General features: G+C 40.5%; 1 protein-coding gene across 1 annotated transcript in view; it reads right to left on the bottom strand.

Annotated features, from left to right (window-relative positions):
- Window positions 1-13,309, bottom strand: part of LOC145402222 (zwei Ig domain protein zig-8-like) — a 31,414-nt gene extending 18,105 nt beyond the window's left edge. Inside the window, exon 1 of the mRNA XM_080274343.1 lies at window positions 13,223-13,309. The gene's annotated coding sequence lies outside the window, so the exon portion shown is untranslated. The remainder of the gene's footprint in view (window positions 1-13,222) is intronic.
- Between the last annotated feature and the right edge of the window lie 372 nt (window positions 13,310-13,681).

Below are 13,681 nucleotides of genomic sequence, written 5' to 3'. Positions count from 1 at the left end.
ATGAATCCGAACTCCTTCTGTCTGTGGGGGTCGTAATATCCTCCCCTGGCGGCGCGACCGGGAGGCGGGAACTACACAGCAAAACTCCAGAGAGTCGCTGACGGCCGCAGGTGTTCACAACTCGCAGGAAATTGGGAGTTTGTGAAGGCGGCCAGGAAGTGGGAGGGTCAGCAAGGTCTCGTTGGGGCTCTTTATTTATCTCTTGATTGGTTGATTTATTTATTATCTTATTATTGGTTTGTGGGAACTGCAAAGCTTGGTGAATGAGTTTGGGAGAACATGTAAGAAACGGAATCCAAAGGTGAATGTAGGGAAGCGTATAAAGTTATCGTCTTCGAGAGAAATGAAGTCACTGAATGTACAGCGAGGCTTGATGAGGAGGAAATGGAAAATGTGAGTGCGTTTAAGTATTTGGTTAGTGTGATGAGTAAGGACGGAAGTTTAGTGGGTGGGGCGCTTGAATGGGGTACAACAGGAAAGAAAAGTTGCTGGTTCTTTGAAAGCAGTGATAAGGAACAGGGAAGTGTGCATGGATGTAAAAAAGAGTCACTGCATTACAATACTGTGATACCAACTCTAACGTATGGAAGTGAAGCTTGGAACTTGTTGGAAGGACACAAGTCAAGGGTGAGAGCTGTGGAAATGAGTTATTTGAGAGAAGCATGTAGAATTAAGTGGAGTGACAGACTGACGAATGAGGAAGTGAAGGGGCGTGGTGGTGTGGATGTAATGGAAAGCGTTATGAGAAATAAACTGAGGTGGTGCGGCCACGTGCAGAGGATGGCGAGCTACAGACTAACCAGAAGAGTGTATGCGAGTGAGGCTGAGGGGAGGAGAGGGAGGGAGAGGTCGAGGATGAGATGGAGGCATGAGTGGGGAGGTATATGAGAGAGGAGGGTGTGAGCTGGAAGCAGGGCAGTGAAATGGCATTGGACAGGGCAACATAGAGGCGATTTGTTTGTGGCCACCCCTTACGGGATTAAGGCGCCTGGCAATAGATGTACAGTATAGACAGATTATTGGTTTGGTTATTGTTAAGTTATAGATTTAGTAGGTGTCAAGGTAGGCAGGAAGTGGGAGGATCAGCGGAGTCTTGCTAGGTATCTTATTTATCTTTTCATTGGTCCACTTTATTTACTTGTATGTTTACTGGTCAGTCTATTTCATTTTTTACTTCGTTTTTATTATTTGCTGTGAAGATGACAAGGAAGTGGGAGAGTCAGCCTTGTTCGGGCTCTGGTTATCTGGTGTGTGTGTGTGTGTGTGTGTGTGTGTGTGTGTGTGTGTGTGTGTGTGTGTGTGTGTGTGTGTGTGTGTGTGTGTGTGTGTGTGTGTGTGTGTGTGTGTGTGTGTGTGTGTGTGTGTGTGTGTGTGTGCTGGATTTTTCCTCCCAGGACGGACAATAGAAAGGGACAGCAAGAACTTCCCATATCACTTGTCCTTCCTGCATATCAAATCCTTTGTTACGACGAAAGAATAATAATCTTGCTCTTTTGCTTTACTATTTGGATAAATAATCTGATACCTCTTATCTCGTTCTGCCTGCAAGTCAGATTCTGAGTTACGACACGGTGGAAAGAGAGAGAGAGAGACAGAGAGAGAGAGAGTTGTTTTCGTATAGGATTTTCTGTACGATGACTCTTATACAATGAGAATGATGCTTTAGTTGTTGCTATGGATGGCTGAGTAATCGAAGACGAGACAGATAAATGTAATTAATAATGATAAACTGTAGCTGCGTGGATTGACGGACACTGATTGACATAATGGACAGACGAATACGTAGATTGATGGATAAATAAATGAAAATGGATAAAATAAATAAGTAAATGCCTAAAATAATGGAAAAATAAACATGGTGGTAGAACAGCCACAGGTAGTTATAATCCAGGCACAGATAAAAACCGATACAGACAGACAGACTGACAGAAGGTAGATAAAATAGACAGATACAGAAAAAAGTAATATGCTGACAGACACTACAGGCAAACACAAACACTGAAAGATAAAACACGCGCCGCAGACAGATAGAAATGGATATAACAGATACAAATGGACAAAAACGAGACAGACAGGCAGACAGATAGACAGATACAGACGGATAGATAGATAAAAGACAGGTAGATACAGATAGCTATACCACACAGACAGACAGGCACCATAAGCACTGAACTCAGGATAGAGAAAGACTGGTACAAAGAGGTATAATAAACAAACGGACAGGCAACACAAACATCAAACTCTCTAGGGTGGAGATGGTCTATTTCCGCCAAGCCGTGGGGGAAATATCGTCCTTACGTGTGTGTGTGTGTGTGTGTGTGTGTGTGTGTGTGTGTGTGTGTGTGTGTGTGTGTGTGTGTGTGTGTGTGTGTGTGTGTGTGTGTGTGTGTGTGTGTGTGTGTGTGTGAGAGAGAGAAGCGCTGGATTCCCTCTCTCTCTCTCTCTCTCTCTCTCTCTCTCTCTCTCTCAAGCGGAAGAATGGTCTAAAAGCACTTTCTCTTCCACTTCGTTCTTTATTCCATTCCTCCCTCTCTCTCTCTCCCTCTCTCTCTCTCTCTCTCTCTCTCTCTCTCTCTCTCGATATTCCGCAATCAAGCAGTGAATATAACAGGGTGTGATGAAAATACAGACGTACAAAAGAGACAGTCGCCATTCACGGACAGTTCTACTCGTGTCTAGTGCATTTTATTTTCTTGGTTTTACTATATATAATTAATCCGTGTTTGGAGGGTTCTTAAGGTCAAGGGATTCCAAGGACCGAGAAACAGTATATTAGTGGTTGGAGAAGTGACCCGCTCCCTCCCAGCGATTCATGTTAAAGGCTTTCAGAGTGCTGGGTAAAAAATGTCTATGGGAATTTGTGTCGGAATGTTGTGCCTGTGAATAAAAATGTGTACCGTTTGTGTTACCGAGGAATCCATGAAAAGGTATTTGCATATGAGAATAAGTGAAATGTTATTATTATTGTACTGTCTTTTAAATGTTCACCCAAGGATGGGACTGAATCCTGATCAGAAGAACTGGTCGATGCATACGCTACGTACTCAATCATTGTTATTATTACACGAAAATGGAAGGAAATCACAAGTGTACAAAAGAATTAGCATCAGAAAAATTATTCTTATTCTTGTTATTATTCTCTCCGACAAGGAGAGCATGTTTTCACCCCTGTTTGTTTGTTTGTCTGTTTCTTTTTAACAGGATCACTTAAAAAACTAAAAGAGAGATCTGAACCAAATTTGGTGGATAGATAACCCGTCCTAGGGAACAATAGATTAAATTTTTTGGACCTATCCGTATCGTATTACAGATTCTGGATCCAGAAAACACTTTTTGCAAAACCCTAATCAATGATGAGAAAACCAAATCCATGATGAAGAGTGGTCTGGAGATCACGTTCCTTTGTCGGAGAGATGCGCTCCACTGAGTGCCGCTCTAGATGTTATTAATACTATTATTATTATTATTATTATTAAAAATAGGAGTGAAAATCATACAGCTGCACAGATACAGCAAATACATAAAAATAAAAAAATAAAAAAGCACACTAACCCAGGCATTGAACATGGCTGACTCTTACCTTCCCTCTTCCCTCTGGCGGTAGCTCTGCAAAGTAAGCGGATTAGGGGACCTCGTTACTACGCAGCCAGAGTTTACTGTGTTCTTTAATAACTTCACCCAAAATTCCAGAATATGTTGAACTTCGAGTCGGAATATGTTAACCCTGGAGTAAGAGCATATTTAAACTTAAAGCATTTTAATTTCTTTCTCCATAAAGGAATAAAAGGTATATTAATTGTTTTGTAGTTTTGAAAAGCATGACTTGACTGAAACATTTCTTGGTTATTTGGAACACACACACACACACACACACACACACACACACACACACACACACAATTATATATATATATATATATATATATATATATATATATATATATATATATATGTGTGTGTGTGTGTGTGTGTGTGTGTGTGTGTGTTGCTTTCAACATGACCTAATTACAGATTTTGACTAGTTTTGATATGGATATTCACACAATGATTAACCTTCTCATGATAGAGAACACGCTAACACCAGACGATTATCCTGAGTTGAGAGTGAGTAAAGAGGCCTGACACAACATTACCACCATTAACTCCAATCGTCAGGACAACTCGAATACTTTATTGTAACACCAGAAGATTACCTTCAACTGTGATGAGATAGAAAGGATGCTAGAGAGACTAATACCATTATAATAACTACATGTTATTCTGAATATTCTGGTTCGTACTTCGCTAGCACTTGGATGGGTGAGTAACAGTCATCATTCTCCCTCTGCCAAGAAGGTCCAGTCGTGCGTTGTAGGCTACGATTAGTTGCCTGGAGAGACTGACTTAACAAGAGAAAAAAAAAAAGAAAGTAAAAGGAAAGAAAGAATGGCAAAAATAGGACCTATTCAAACCGATGTCATATTTTAAAACGAATCCTTGCTATCTCCAGGCAATTTTCTCAGCTTATGGCACACTTCTCGAAATGGAGGGTTAGAAACTGATCTTCATTAATCTCCCTCATCACAGCAGACTTCCCCTAACTTAAGGTGAATAAAACTGTCTGGCAGAAAAAAGAAAAAAAAAAGTGCAAAATGATATATGTACTCGGGATGAATGAGTCACGAAAGTTTATGCATCCAACAACTGCAGACAGATAGTCAGATATAAAAATAGACAGAAAAAACAACCCCAGACTTAAAACAATATATGTCTGCAAAATAATTTGGATTTCGGCGAGCTTACAACTTCTCCCTTTATTTGTGTCGTGTGATCCTCGTAACTATGCAAATTTTGGCACCTCGCTAAAAATACGCGGGAATTTTGGAGGTGTGCATTGCACTAAAAAATAAAATCCCGGACGTAATTTCAATCTATAAAACAAAACTAACTTTTGTCAAGGCAGAACAAAAAAAAAATATATATTTTTCATGGGAGCGAAGAAATAAAACAAAATATAAATAAAATAACTTGTCAGGAGAGGTGTGAATCAAGGATATATATATATATATATATATATATATATATATATATATATATATATATATATATATATATATATATATATGAGAGAGAGAGAGAGAGAGAGAGAGAGAGAGAGAGAGAATATGTAGAAAAGAAATTGTTTCTGATATCTAAAACAAGAGAATGAATGTTGCACACACACACACACACACACACACACACACACACACACACACACAGATGTGTTAGAGAGAGAGAGAGAGAGAGAGAGAGAGAGAGAGAGAGAGAGAGTCACTATTCCCTTCATCCTCCTCATTTTTATATGTGTGTTTCCTCAAGACCACTCCCTCTTTCCCATGCCTCTCCAACACGGGGCCCGGTAAAATATAAAATTCTCTCTCAAGAAAGAGAGAAGTGACAATGGAGTCTCTCTCACTCTCACTTCATGGTTGCAGTATCTTCCTTTCTCTTTCTTCTTAACGCTGGAAGAAGAAGAAAGAGAAGAAGAAGAACACTAAGAAGAAGAAGAAGAAGAAGAAGCAGAGGAAAAGGAAAAAAAAAAAAAGACGGTGTATAGAAATGACAACGATTTTGGGCTTAATAATTTCACATCTAATAACTCTTCCGTAAATACATAAAGACAGGAAATCCAGCCCTAACTTCCTGCATTATACGGATCATAGATGGTTTCGTGGCACTATTTCCTTGGCGATTAATTGTGCATATTCCATCAGTGCATTATCTTATACGTTACTCAAATTTTTATAATACCGACATGGACTATATCTATTACATAAAAGGTGATGTTGAGGTGTAATGTGAAGAGTAATTCGTGAGGGAAGATATGGTATGGAATCTCGACGGCAGTTTATAATATAGCTCCAAGCCACCACGAGGACCTCGGTAAAAACACAGAATGGTTAGGGAGGGAGAGAGAGAGAGAAAAAAAATCATATTCTCTCTCTCTCTTTCTCTCTCTCGTCGTCGATGGGAAAAAGAATCCTCAAGAAAAATGGGTGAAAATTTCCTCTCACTCATAATTCATGGTTACAGAACAATCCTCTCCCCTTCTCACCTCCCCTCCCCTCCCCCTTCCCCCCCTCCCTCTCTCTCTCTCTCTCTCTCTCTCCAGCAAGCGATTAAATACCTGCCACTCATCTCTGCATATTAGGCAAAGAGAGACTACACTATTTATGAAGGACAGTTTGCCTTCCAGTTCAGTGATTCTTCAAGCGTGGCTAGAATCAATGACCTGTATCCTCTGATCTGAACTTCATGATTCTCTCTCTCTCTCTCTCTCTCTCTCTCTCTCTCTCTCTCTCTCTCTCTTTGAAGACGATTTACTTTCCAGAGTCAGTGACATTAACAGCCTCATCCCACTCAACCCTCTGGCTCCAGTGGATTTCTCTGTTCTAAAAAAAAAATCGTCTGACATCAATCGGAATACAAATGAACCCTAGTATTTCACTTTTATTTACTAGAGTTGTCCCGACTCTGAGAGGGGTGTTGTACCAGTGTTAAATCTCTGAAGCTCCTATGACTCAATCTCGGCTGAATAAAATCATCTGGCGTTGGTTGAAATAGAATACTAGGAGTTTTCCCGGTCAAGAGAGGGTTAATGACCTGCGGCGAATGACCTCACATAGCCTGAAACTGCAACTAGGAGAGGGTGTTGTGTATCAAGTCCCAGTCTGTTTGTGCCTGTCTAATTGGCTGTGTCGGTCTGTCTATTGTTCTCTGTTTGTGTAGTTAGGACTATCTGTACCTCTGTGTGTCTGCCTCTGTTTCTGTGTGTCTGTCATATTCCTTTAATGTGTCGTACGTAATATGTATCGATCACTTTATCATTGTCTGTCTGTCTCTTGTTCTCTTTAAGTCTGTTTAGCCGTTGTTTTCTCTGTTATGGCTGTCTGTGTCTGTTTCTGTGTCAGTCTGTTTTGGTGCTTCTGTTTGTGTCTTACTGTTCTGCTATCTGTTCCTGTCTGTCCATTTCTCAAACAATAATAAACACAATGAAAATCATAATAATACTAACTGCCAATGACATTACTACTACTACTACTACTTTTACTGCTACCACTACTACTACTACTTTTCATCGCTACACTAACATGAGTGAATGGGGGTGTGGGCCATTTTCGCCTGGCAGTCAGTGATAGATAGCTCACCTACTAATGTGGTTCTCTCTTTTACCGTTTCTCTTTCCGGCCTGTCCCATTTGTGAGAAACAGAAGGGTAACTATTATTGCTATTTTCATTTGTGTTTTTACGAGCTCCCCTCTCACTACTACTACTACTACTACTGCTACTAAATCAACACTACCACTACTACTACTACTACCACATCAACACTACTACTATTACTACTACTACTACTACTACTACTACCACCACCACTATTATTGTTACTGCTTGTGCACATCATCATCATTATCATCACCATCAACACATTCTACTATTATTATTACCGACAAATTATTATTATTATTATTATTATTTATTATTATTATTATTATAACTACCATCATCATCATCATCATCATCATCACACCTTCACCGCCACCACGTCACCCTGTCTGCCCTGGCTTGACCTTTCTGTCGAAAAAAAAAAAAAGCTCAAAGGGGAATTCTTTTCGGGTGAATTTTAGGAGCTGATAATGTAGAAGAATTTTATCTGCCACGTTCTTCCCCGAGGCCAATAGAGAGCTAGCCCGACAAATGAGAGAGAGAGAGAGAGAGAGAGAGAATTTGGGTTGGTGGGTGGGTGGTGGAGTGAAATTGAATCAGGTTTGTTGTGTTAAATTGGCTTGGGGTTCAGTAAAGTAAATGAGAGAGAGAGAGAGAGAGAGAGAGAGAGAGAGAGAGACAATTGAATCAGGTTTGTTGTGTTAAATTGGCTTGGGGTTCAGTAAAGTAAATGAGAGAGAGAGAGACAGAGACAGAGACAGACAGACACAGACAGACAGAAACACACACACACACACACACACACACACACACACACACACACAATGTAATTTTGCTGATAAAATATCGTACGGTAGTTATTTGACATGTTCTTGCCTTGGTCTCTCTCTCTCTCTCTCTCTCTCTCAAGCACTGGACAACTCTCCCTGATCTGTAAAATGCGCAACACGAGAGCATTTTAAAGGTTGTCTATTCTTTAACTCAATCATCTTCCTTCCCCGCCTCACTCCCAGCCCTCCACTCCAACCGATTTACCGCTGTCTCCTCCAATTCTCTCTCTCTCTCTCTCTCTCTCTCTCTCCCAGAACTATATACCGATTGCAGTTTGAATCCCTTTAGATCCATTAATGTATCGTTTTGTGTGTGTGTGGGGGGGGGGGAACGGTCTCCATAAACCCCTTTGTTCCCTGATTTCTCTCCCTATGCAGCATAAAATCTTCTGAGGGCAGCAGGAGTAATATCCGAAATACATCATCGGACTGAAGAGGCCAGTGCGATTTGATGTATGAAGTACTGTTACTCTATACTTCGGTGCGTTGCTCTACCCTCCTAAATGTTGTTGTACGTTGCACTAATATTCTGCGTTGCTCTGTATTGCTGTATGCTGCCGTATTTTGTATGTTGTCATTGTTGCTGCGTTATATTTCTGTGTGTTCAGCTGTATTTCTGTGCCTTGCGCTTTATTGGTGTACACTGCTGTATGGTGCTATGAGTGAGGGAAGGCTGGTGGAGGTCGCCGAACGTCTCCCTAAATTTCAAACCCATATTGATATTCTGTTGAAATGACCTTCGTGAAGTCGAAGGGCATATATTCGTTCAACTCAGTACCTGACTGCGTGGTCTCTTTCCCCTTTATCTATATTCATTCTGCAACAAAATGAAGAACGTGGTTGCAATTCACCTGTTGCGGGTCGTCTTCTAGAGCTAAGTCGAGAATTGAAAACATGAGTGTCGTCTCAAAGACTCTCATGCAGCTAACAGATGTTAACCTGTCTGTAACTGTATCTTTATCAATCCACATCAGGTCCACTGCAGGACCGAACCTCCTCCTCGGAAGGAGATTAATTGCCAGAATAAACCCCTCGCACCATGACAGAGAAGTATGAATAAGAATGGGATGTCTTTAGGAAGCGTAATGAATGTGAAAGTTACGTTATAATGACTGTTTGTGTGTGTCGCATTCTGTATATGCCATCGGCAGTATCGACACAGAGCGAACATATTCAAGCATATGAGAGGACAGACTGCCAGCATGAACTTTAAATGTCCGCCACGGTTGGGATCAAACAGTTTGAATCAGAGGCATACAAGAGGTTACTGAAGTGTACTGTGCAGAATAAATCGCTACGGAAGTAGCGTTACGAAACCCCCATAGCCATTTAAAGTTGGCCTCCGTAACAAAACCTACAAAAAATCCTATCACAGCAACCATGGTATATACAAAGGTTGGATTCAAGTTCTTCGATCAGCAAGATAAATAAATGAACTAAAGGCATCGACTTAAATCTTAATCTGATTCCCTCTAGAATATTTTATTTAGGAACTGACTTAACCAAACGGCGACGCTGTCTAGTTATATAAATATGGATCTACTTTTTCCCTATTCCGCGAATGAAGGGTGGTGCACTGCTGGAGAAAGGCATCCTAAGCCTGCAGTCCACTAAGGTCACGTCCAGATGAGACTGAGGCCACTGCAACAGCAACAACAACAACATACACACGCTAAACGAATGAAATGCTAAAAACACAATAGCCACCCTTACATGGAAAACCGACCCTATCTGCACAGAACATGGGAGTTTTATGCAATTACACATGCAAGTCCGGAGCAATTGCCAGAACAAATTAAGTCAATATACTGGTGGTACATTTGGTATCGAAAATTCCCCAGCACAAACACTGACTCCCCCTGGAAATACATTAGACGGGTAGACCAACTATTTGCTCTTACAATATTGACACATATGTTTGCCAATACAATATGGCCGCCGCAGGAACTCTCTCTCTCTCTCTCTCTCTCTCTCTCTCTCACACACACACACACACACACACACACACACACACACACACACACACACACACACACACACACACACACACAGGCTGAACATCAAAGTGGTGAAAAGATCAAAGTATGAGCACTCCTGACTTCGTACTTTGGCAATCAGCTCTATGTTATGCCAGTCGAAAATAGGTGGTCTCTCTCTCTCTCTCTCTCTCTCTCTCAGTAGCTGCCAGGGGTAAAGGGAATAAACTGTCTGCCTGCCTCCCTGTCTGTGTGTCCTTCATGGAGCAAAAGTGAAAAAAAAAAATCATGCAAGGAAGACGGTGAAGCCTCTCTCTCTCTCTCTCTCTCTCTCTCTCAGGGGAATGTAGAAGGAAACACCAGATGAAATATACAAAAACTTTCTCCTTGTGGTCAGAATTAAGGGGAATGAAACCGACAAACTCTTACTCTCGGGGTCCTCTGTCTCGCTCAGGTAAATAAAATCCCGAGACATTAACTGGAATATAATAAAAAGAATGTCTAGAGTTGTTCCGCTCATCAAAGAGTTAATGGTAAGAGAATTAAGTATCTCAGGCTCCTATGACTCACTCGCGGCTGAAATATAAGTGGTCTTCTTTTAACTGCAATGCTAGAGTTATCCTGATCATGAAAGGGGTTAATGTTTAGGTTAATCTGCAGTCTCACGTCTCCTCCGTCCACAGAGATGATTACTGAAGGAAGTGAGTGTAAATCTTTTGCAAATTTGTAAACTGGGGTACATATGGTTACGGGTAGTGAGTCTTGGGTATTCTTTTTTTTTCTTCACACTAGCCACACCCCTAGAAAGGAAGGAAAGAAGGAAGAAAGGAAGAAAGAAAAAGAAAGACAGAAAGAAAGAAAGAAAGGACGGAAGGAAGGAAGGAAAAAAAGGGCTTAGATTTACACCTATCGACAGCACGAAGACAGTAAAGTTTCCCAATCCCTAATCGTCCCCTGGAAAATGACCCTCAACAGTCATTTTTACATCTAGGTCCCTAATAAGCGGGAGACGACAGGATTAAGTTTAACTACTGAGTACGTCGCTGGGATGAAAGATTTTAATGTCACACTAAGATGGAGATGGTGGCTTGGGGTCTTGTTCTAGTTTGGCTTTTTGGATATTTCTTAATACCTCTTCCGTAACGATTTATTCTGCACGTTACACCTCAATATCCCCTTATAAGTTACTGAACTTTGTCGATTTTAAGCCAGTGTAAAGAAGGGACAAGAGAATATTAAAAAGTGGATGGAAAAATCGCTAAAGAGGAGGCGCTAAGAAACTCCCTATGCGATTTAGAATACTGGGTTCGGATTTACAGGCAAATTTACAACCAACCTCCTTTCGTAACTGAAATTTTTATTTGTAGGAAGAACAAGACTGACATTTCTACGTTCTCCTTGCTTTGTCCTTCCTGCAGAAAGAAGAAAATGGCTCTTGATAATTTTCTTCTCGTCACTATGATTTTATTCTTAAAGAGAGATCAATAAACGAGGATGGACTCTGCATTCTCCTTGGTCTGTACTCTAGTCGATTATGGAAGTTCCCAAGCACCTTTTCCTAAGCGATTTATTTGGCTTAGGCTATTTCACTTAACTGTCCTCTTTTGTGTTGCATAAATCCTTCTAATATCACCATACTATGCATCAGTACGTAAGGATAATAACCACCCATAACCAAAACTAAATCGGTAAGGAAGAGCTGTTAGGGAGCTATCTTAACCACCGAGAATACAAGCTTTCGTCCTTCCTGCAAAAACAAATCACAATTACGACAGAGAATTGATCGTGTTTCTTTTTTTCTTTCTTTTTTTTTTTTTTTTTTTTTTTTTTTTTTTTTTTTCCCCCCGGTCCAGGCCTTTGTCTCTCTGTGCGGTGAATTTCCTTAGCTGTCCATCAGTCTGCATCAAAAGGGATCGTTTAAACTGAACCTCCGGCTGAAGCAAGACGTGATGGTTCCCCGGAGACTGTCTGAGCAAGGCAATCTAAAGTCTCGTCAAAGATGCACAGTTTTTATGTGCTGCAGGACGTCAGGAGAATGAGAGCGGCCCGTGCTTACTGTGCATTTTTTTTTTTTTTTTTCTCGAAACTAGCATCCTAATCTTTTTATACTTAGTCGGTTGTTAGTTAAGATTCAGTTTGTAGATTAACGTACCGTATATTAGAATCAGAATAAAGATATCGTGTATGTGAAGTACTCTCTAGAATATTACTGTGTATGTACTTAATTCAACTTCACAAATATTTTTAACAAAAATACTTATGCCCATCAACTACACGAGAGTCATTAAGGCAATCCATTTTTTTTTATACTAAATTCCAATCTTCCTCTATAATACAAAAAGCGATGGTCGGTATTACATTAAGGTTCCCAATGATGCTACTGGATGAATATGGATTGGGAGGGAAACAAACTTTGTCCACGAGTATGACTGGCCCCAAAATCGAACTCGGGTTTCTTCCGGCTGCGAGTTGGGCGAGTAAACCAATGCATCACCGGCTGCCCCGCTGTCAGAGATACCGGCACATACTGTACATTACAGTAAGCACTTCACTCCCATGAAGTATTTCCATTTAATTTGTGCTCAGTTCAAGTGCTTTGGCGAGTGGCTGACAAGGAAATCACCCAACCAAGGTCATGGAGAGTAACTTTGCATCCCAGATCCATTTTTTAAAGACACGTGCCTATCGGTTTACGAATTTACGCCCTTGTTTTGTGTTCCTAGTAGAATCAGACTGGGATGTACAGTAGAAACCATGAATGTGTGACTGAGAGGGAAAGCACCTGAAATACTGTGGCGCTTACCACCAGTCAGAAGGAAAGATGACGAGAGGGGAAGAACTAACTGGTGAGAAAGTGAACATCAGAGGAAGAAAAAACACCATTAGTGGGAGAAAGCTTAGTTTAGTGTCTCTCCATCGCACGAATCAATATGAAAGACAGTCTTTTTTTCGCCATGCCAAAAATTCCCTCTAGAATACGACTTACAATGTCCATGTTCATTTCAGATTCCAAATACCTTGCTGGATGAAGAGGGACAAGTGGAACGCCAACTTTTTTCGAGTCTAACCTTCTCGAAAAAAAAAAAAACTATCAAATAAATATACAAAAATAAGGAATTCCATTTCTGACTTACGCAAATATAAAACTAATCACAGCCATTCAAAAGCAAAGCATCTCAGAAACCTTTGAAATAACCATCGTACATACAAAATCAAATTACTCTTTACCTGAGTCAGTGGGGTTGGTAAGAGATAATGCGTCTATTGCAATGTATTCCCGCTTTCCTGAACTAAATCACCAAGCCGGTATCTTCCTCCTTCTTAGCGATCATCAACTCGAGAATCAACAAACTGCTACTTAAATATATACACAAATAGACATAGTGCCGCTTCCTTTCGATTTTTTTCTTACCATACACCTTAATTTACTAGTTTCTCAGCTCGGCTTGGACCAGTTTAAAACACGGTGTACTCTGATAACTTTGAGAATAATTGCTCTTCAGTTACTCTTTAGTTGCAGTTCTCTGTTAAACTTTCTTATAAACAATTTAGAAAAGTTCACTACCACCTCTAGTAAAGTTCATATTTCTAAAACTCAGAGATATATAGTAAGTTTATGAAATTTTTAAGAAGCACTGCAGAACTAGAGGTGAGTGACGGGACTTCTGTGAGAGAGGGAGAAAGGGC

Source organism: Coenobita brevimanus, chromosome 6 (assembly GCF_032717465.1).
Source record: "Coenobita brevimanus isolate Jiangsu-jjx chromosome 6, ASM3271746v2, whole genome shotgun sequence".
NCBI classification, from domain to species: Eukaryota; Metazoa; Arthropoda; class Malacostraca; order Decapoda; family Coenobitidae; genus Coenobita; species Coenobita brevimanus.
The sequence above is the reverse complement of the archived record's forward strand: the minus strand, read 5'-3'. Positions and strand labels throughout refer to the sequence as shown.